Genomic DNA, 6,856 nt, shown 5'->3' with positions numbered 1-6,856 from the left:
AACCCCCCACTTATAGGCTCACTTACGAGTTCATACCCGATTTTGGGGACATTTATGAGTACATACTCAACGTCACGGAAAACCTACAATTTGCCCCATTCATTAGTGAGATCGTTAGAAAATCCGTTGTCTACCTACGTGGCATTTGTGGGACCCATTTTTTAATTGACGTGGGGTTCCACGTGGACAAAAAACTAAAAAAAAATTTACTTTTTAAATTATTTTAAAAAATTAAACATATTAAATTATAAATTAAAAACCCTACCCAAATTCTCTCTCTCTCCCAATTTCTTCCCCCCACCCAGATTTCTTCCCCCACCCAAGTAGAAAACAAAACCATTTCAGTTTTTTTGTTCACACCAAAAATAAAAACTTTGGAGTCTACAGACTCTCCCATGGCTGAAACTACGGAGAAGCCACCTAAGGATATTGAAAGCGATGACGAAGAGGAGCAGACGTTTGAAAGCCTCGGATTGGACAATCGTCTTATTCGTGCCCCAAACAAGAAGAAAATTTCTTGTTTAGATCGAGCGAAGCCTGAAATTGAGGCCTTTTAGTGTTCTGCAACCTTAGGGTTTGAATTCAAATTCGAATTTGATCAATAAATTGACCAAGTACAAATTAGGTTTTGAAATCGATTTGAGTTTGGTGGGTTATGGCGACTGGCCTGGTTTTTTTTTTTTTTTTTTGTAGGGGTTTTAAAAGCCTCAAGCGTAATTTCCGAGGGCATACCTCTTTGGCTTGTGAGATCTCTTTTCATCATTTACAGAGCTTATATGTTTCTTAAAATTTAGTTAATCAATATGCATCCTTCAATTTGTAGATTCCAACGCATGTGTTTGATTTTAATAACGAACTGGTTCCTGGATTGTTTGTGCACTTTGGTGTAGTTAATTGCTCTCATTCGGTGTTGCATTAATGAAACTTTGATGTGCTCTTCTCCCTCTTTAATTATTGTTTTCATAATTTTGGAGCCTCAGTGAAGTTTATGGGGTTGGCTGGGTATGTGGCGTGGGTTCCTAGAAGAGGGTGGGTGTTGGATGTTAGGGCTCAGATACTTGGGGGTGGTGTTAGGCTGGGGTGGGCTAAGAGATTTCAAGTTGCTTGGTAGGGAGGGAGGGTGGGTCTGATGGTGTTTTTTCCTAATGGGTTTTGGGGTGGGCAATGGGAGAGGGGTGCCTGAGAGGTGAGGTTGAGTCGGGAGGAAGAGAGGGGGTTGGCTCCTCAACGACCGCACTCCTTGTTCAGCTTTTTTTACTGGGTTTTTTGTTTTTAGTTTTTGGGTTTTCATGGTGAAGGGAGGGAGGAGAAGATGGCGGACATGGGTCTGCAAATTTTCCCCTCCAATTCATCTTCATCATATGAATTGGCACTGGATTTTTTATTAGTTTTTTCATCCACGTGGAAGTCCACGTCATCAAAAAAATGAGTCCCACTTTTGACACGTCAGCATTTAACAGACTCACTAACAGTTTGGCTAACGGAGGGGACAAATTGTAGGTTTTCCGTGACGTTGAGTATGTACTCGTAAATGTCCCCAAAATCGGTATGAACTCGTAAGTGACCCTATAGGTTGGGGGGTTTACTGTAGTTTACCCTTTCATTAATTGCGAAATTACAATTTTGCTTTTAGGATAGGGTCATTTTGGTCACTTTTTAATCCGGTAGGATTTTGGGGAATTAAATGGCACCGTTGAGTAGAGCGCGTCGATATGAGTTCGTAGACACATAGTGGACTCAAATAGGAGTTTTAACGAAAAAGTTACGATCAACGGAAGTGCAGTGGCACAACCATAAATATTGCTAAGTCAGATTTTTAAATAACCAATCAGATTTTTTTTTTCAATCTCTCTCTCTCTCTCTCTCTCTCTCTCTCTCTCTCTCTCTCTCTCTCTCTCTCTCACTTTCTCTCTCTTCGCGAACCACCACAGCCGACCACAATTTGGCCGGCAATCTTGCTCCTCCAACCACCTCCTGCGACGGGACTGGTCCCAAACGAACTGGCCCGACATCCTCTTCCCATCCCACCCCTTCTCCCCGCAACCTCCACCCCTGTCGCCGGCAATAGCTTGAAAAACCGCTAGTTTTTCTCCGAATTTTCCGTCGTATTTCCAACGATTCCGGCCACCAATTTTGTCGATCTAGGTATGCTTTTTCATCTATTCAACGTGATCTAGCTGAAGGTTGGGTAGGTTAGGATTGATTTTGAAGTTTGATTTACAATCTAAGTTTTGACCGGTTTTCGGCTCGAATTTCCGGTAAGCTCTGGCCACTTTTTGGTCGTGGCCCAAGAACAAAAGTTGCTCCACTAGTTGTCATGATCCTGAGAGAAATCCGACCGCTCGATCTGAATCAAACTTGCAGGACATGTTTAGTAAACTTTGTTGAATTCGTAGGAACTTTCGAATCGGAAATCATGGGCCTCGTAGTTGACCAAGAATCTTCCAAGGTTATTTTACCTTTCGAAACACATAGTTGAACCTTAGAAACTCCTAGTTCGTCGTGCACACACCTTGAGTTCTAGGAAAATTAGGAGTTTGTTTTTAAAGTTCTCGTTCGAAGTATTTTAATTAATCTAGTCTTTGTATTCTTCCATAGGTACTTCGGCTCAACGTACCCAGCAAGTAGGACCCTATTAGGGTCACGCAGCGTCAGACTTCCTGTGAGTGGAATTTGTTTTGAAATAGCATTATTTTCAACGATTAAATTACTATGCATTCAAAATGGATTATTCTGACTATGGAGTTATTATATATATTTTAATCATGGAAATTTCAACTATTTTGATATTTGAGGTTTATAATTATTTTGAATATGGATTATATGTGTTGAGAAATTGTTGTTCACTTTATGATTAAATAAAAGGGCAAGTGATTGATATGAGTTGGGATACTTTGTTGATTGTTATGTGAATATGTGATTGCACCATGCTAAGTACCCTCCCCTGGTTACTGTACCCACATGTGGCTTTGGATTATCCGGCGTGTGGGCACATTTGATTATGTTAGTACTTTATCACACGTGGCGTTGGATTATCCAGCATGTGATAAAGCAGTCTGCGCTCGTAGGACATAGTTGGTTAGGTTTGGCCACACATGGCGTTGGATTTTCCAGCGTGTGTGCTGTAGAGTGGTAATCTCCCGGTTGGACAGCTCATCCCTAGACGCAGGGTAGAAAGTTGAAACCCTGCGGGCTAGTCAAATAATCCTCATGTTGGATTGTTTCCCCCGGTACTCGAGTTAGTGTGAAACTATCTTATATATATACACACACGTTTAACTATTTTAAAGCTATCCTTACATAATTCGTTTTATAAGCTTATGTTTTGGGAACGGGTTTGGTTGGAGCCAAAGATTTGACTTGGAAATTATTATATTATAGCAGGGATGTGACAGTACTTCGATTTCACATTGATTGCGTATGAATTGTTTTAATTGCATGTTTTAGCATCGTTTTCCAAACGGTAGGGTTAGTATGTTGTTTTCAATTATAACAAAACTTTGTTTTTGTTCACTCACAAGTTTTCTGTTTTGCGCTCTCTAGGAAGTAGCTAGACTCGAACCGAGCGGCCGAGCCGAGACTTAAACTGTTGAGCCTCGAACAATTGTAGGATAACTTTTATTTGTCTCAATTTCCGTTGAACTTTATTTTCTCTTGTAAACTGAATTTCTTTACATTTGCTCTGTTATCGCCCATGCTTGGGTTGGATGTAAGGTCAGAGGCCTATTATGTAAATTGTGTGTTTCTACATTGTGCATGCTACTGTTGGGATTATGTTACTGCGATTTGACAAGTTAAAAAAATTTGCGAAAGTCCGTTTTTTAGGGGAGACTCTGCCGCAGAAAGTCTCGACCCGCTTTTCCTTTGATTTGGAGAAGAGGATATTGTTAGTAAGTGGGCTCGGCATCAAAGATGCCAAAAATACCACGGGATTCGTCATGGATTCCGAGGAATTCGGGGCGGGTCCTATCAACCACTCTCTCTATCTTTGAATCTTCCTATTCTCTCTACTTGATTGAATATTGCACTCAATCTTTCTCTTCTCTTTACTTTATAGTATGAATTTTTTCTGGAAATGTTTTGAGATTTTTCTCTATTTTTATTTTTAGGTTTTCTGCCCTTTTTTTTTTGTTCTGGAATATTTCTTTCTTTGGACTCCTTCTTGAGTTCTTTTCTTTGTTTTTTGAGTTAGATAATTTATAGTGGCTGTGTTTTTCGTATTATAATGGCTAGATTTGCTAGTTCAAGGATTGGGTTATGTGAAGAATTGAAAATTTTCCATTTGGTGAAATTTTATGATAAATAGGTCAGAGAACATAGTAAAAATGCTTCTTACATTGAAGATTTTAAAAAAGAAAAAGAAAAAAAGACTTGGAATAACAGACGTGTACAAGGTTTTTAGAAAAAAAAAAAAAAAGGGGGGGGGTTTTAATGTGGAGTAGAAATGGGGTCATTGTTTGCTTTTGTAGTGAAAGGGAGAGCATTGGGAAAGAGGTATTAGGAATGCATGAAGAAAAGAAATATGTCAAAGCTTTGGTGTGTCTTTTTTGACCCAAATAGCTGATAGCTCTGAACCAAAACAGAGCTTTGACATATTTCTTTTTTGCCTCCTTTAAGTTTTTCTACTCATTTTTCTGCAATTCTTTCAATTTTTCTATAGGTTCTTTGCTATGGGTTATTTTTTAGTGTAGGTTTTTTTTATGAAATTTATTTGAGCATATTAATTGGATTGTATGAATGTTATGGGTTATGTCTTGGGTTTTATTTTTATGTTTTATATGTACATTTTTTTTTTAATATCTCAATTATCTAAACCAAGATTGTTTTGTTTGTATAACAATTATTAGATATGGATCAAAGAAAGATTTTGTTGATCTTATTGTTGGAGTTGTGGCATTTAGAGACAATGTGTGCTTGCACTATTCTTGTGTTGATGATGCTTAAATTGAGAAAAAGACATATTGAAAGGCACTCTTTGAATAATCTTTCATTGGTTAGACGTGAGACTCGTTTGCGTTATCTTGATAGTATAATAGGAAATAGTGATATAAAATGTGTCAACGAACTTAGAATAGATAGAAGGACTTTTGGTCTATTATGAGATTTACTTCGCCAAGATGGAAGGGTAAAAAATGATGATTTGGTGTCTTTGGAGGAGCAAGTATGCGTGTTCTTACATGTACTTGCACATCATGTTAAGAACTGCACTAATGGTAGTAGATTTTTCCAGTCATGAGAGACAATTAGTAGGTATTTTAATTCCGTCTTGAAAGGAGTTTTGCAATTACAAGTCATCCTACTAAAAGTCTCGAATCCTTTGCATGATAATTGTGAGGATCCTAGGTGGAGAAGGTTTAAGGTATGATCCTAATGTCTAACTAGTGATTATCTTGCTTTTGTGCAACTTAATGAAAGTAACAAGTTCTATTGTTTAGAATTGTTTGGGAGCATTAGATGAGACTTATATTAAAGTACGTGTAGGTGAAATTGACAAGCTAAGATACCGAACAAGAAAATGGGAAATTGCAACAAATGTGTTGGGTGTTGTGAGAACTTTTAAATATATATATTATTTTAAAGAAATATTCATACTACATATTAATTATTTATTAAAATGACTTTTCCTTATTTAATATTTATTATGAAGATCAAAATGTTACAAAATCTTAAGCCTAGTAGGAGATTATTCCTTTAGGTGAAAGATGGCACCCTTCTTGTTTTCCACCTGTAAAGACTTGGAATTGGTTTTAATCAAATCATCATTGCCATGCCACCTTGCATGCTAGTAACAAGTGGTGTTGTGATATCATTGGCCAAAGGGGGATGAGTCACGTTATTCCCTTACTCTTCTATTTTATCTTAATGTGGTTTAAAATATTATATATGTAAATATTATTTGGTTGCATCCATCGCCTCTCCTATAAGTATCATCATTCCTTAGTTCAATCATTCATTCCAGTTCTTAGAATAGATTTCTATCATGAAGTAGTGTTTAAGAGATAGAGATGGAGGGAGAGAGAGAGAGAGAGAGAGAGAGAGAGAAACAAGATGACGAACGTGTGTGTTTGTCTTGCAATATTTCATACTTATCATAGTGAGTGGGTTATGTAATGTATTCTAAAAGTTCTTATTTTGTGATAAACCCACCACTCCGGCAACAACTGATGGCGCTGATAGGAAGAAGGTTTTTTAGTTTTTGGTTTTATTTTGGGAGATTCACTATTATACCCAATATAGGAGCCCAAATTATAGAAAAACCCTATATAAAATGGACTTTAGAAACACACCCAAAGCTCATTTACAACATAACAAAAAGGCTTTTAACTTCTTTTAAATTACAAAATTGCCATTGATTTCTTAAAACAAACCCAACCCTAAAATCTCATAAAAAAGCCCAAAACATTCAATAGGGTATTAAAGTAATTTAATAATTAAAATTAAATTCAATATGGCCAGCTATTATTTTTGGAGTTTTTTTTTGGGTTTGTTTATAGAAATGAATTGGTGTATGGTTTATTTATAGTTTTAGTGCTAAAAATGGGTATATGACTAAATATATCTTTTATTTTTTGGGTGAAAGGAAAATTCATATGGTGAAAATTAAAAATAATACAAAAATACCATTGTGCCCCTGCATTTAACAAAAAAGAGAAGAAAAAAATTGATAGCAGGACTATTTGTCCTAACAAAAGTGAAGTTGAAGGACCACGAGAACGATTTTGAAAATTGAGAGACCAAAATGCAAATCGAGTCAAACTTCAGGGACCATTAGACCTAAAAACCCTATGTACTTTATGGACTTATATGTGAAAACCCAATTGCTAATGCATTTGAGAGTATGATGGAGTACTGTAAT

At 36.8% G+C, this 6,856-nt stretch overlaps 1 pseudogene; it reads left to right on the top strand.

Moving 5' to 3' along the window:
• Positions 1 to 4,843: 4,843 nt before the first annotated feature.
• On the top strand, positions 4,844 to 5,731 carry LOC148292742 (uncharacterized; annotated as a pseudogene).
• The last annotated feature ends 1,125 nt before the right edge of the window (positions 5,732 to 6,856 follow it).

The sequence above is a fragment of the Prunus avium genome, chromosome 7 (assembly GCF_965620075.1).
Source record: "Prunus avium chromosome 7, drPruAviu1.hap1.1, whole genome shotgun sequence".
Lineage (NCBI taxonomy): Eukaryota > Viridiplantae > Streptophyta > Magnoliopsida > Rosales > Rosaceae > Prunus > Prunus avium.
This window is presented reverse-complemented; position numbering and strand designations above follow the sequence as displayed.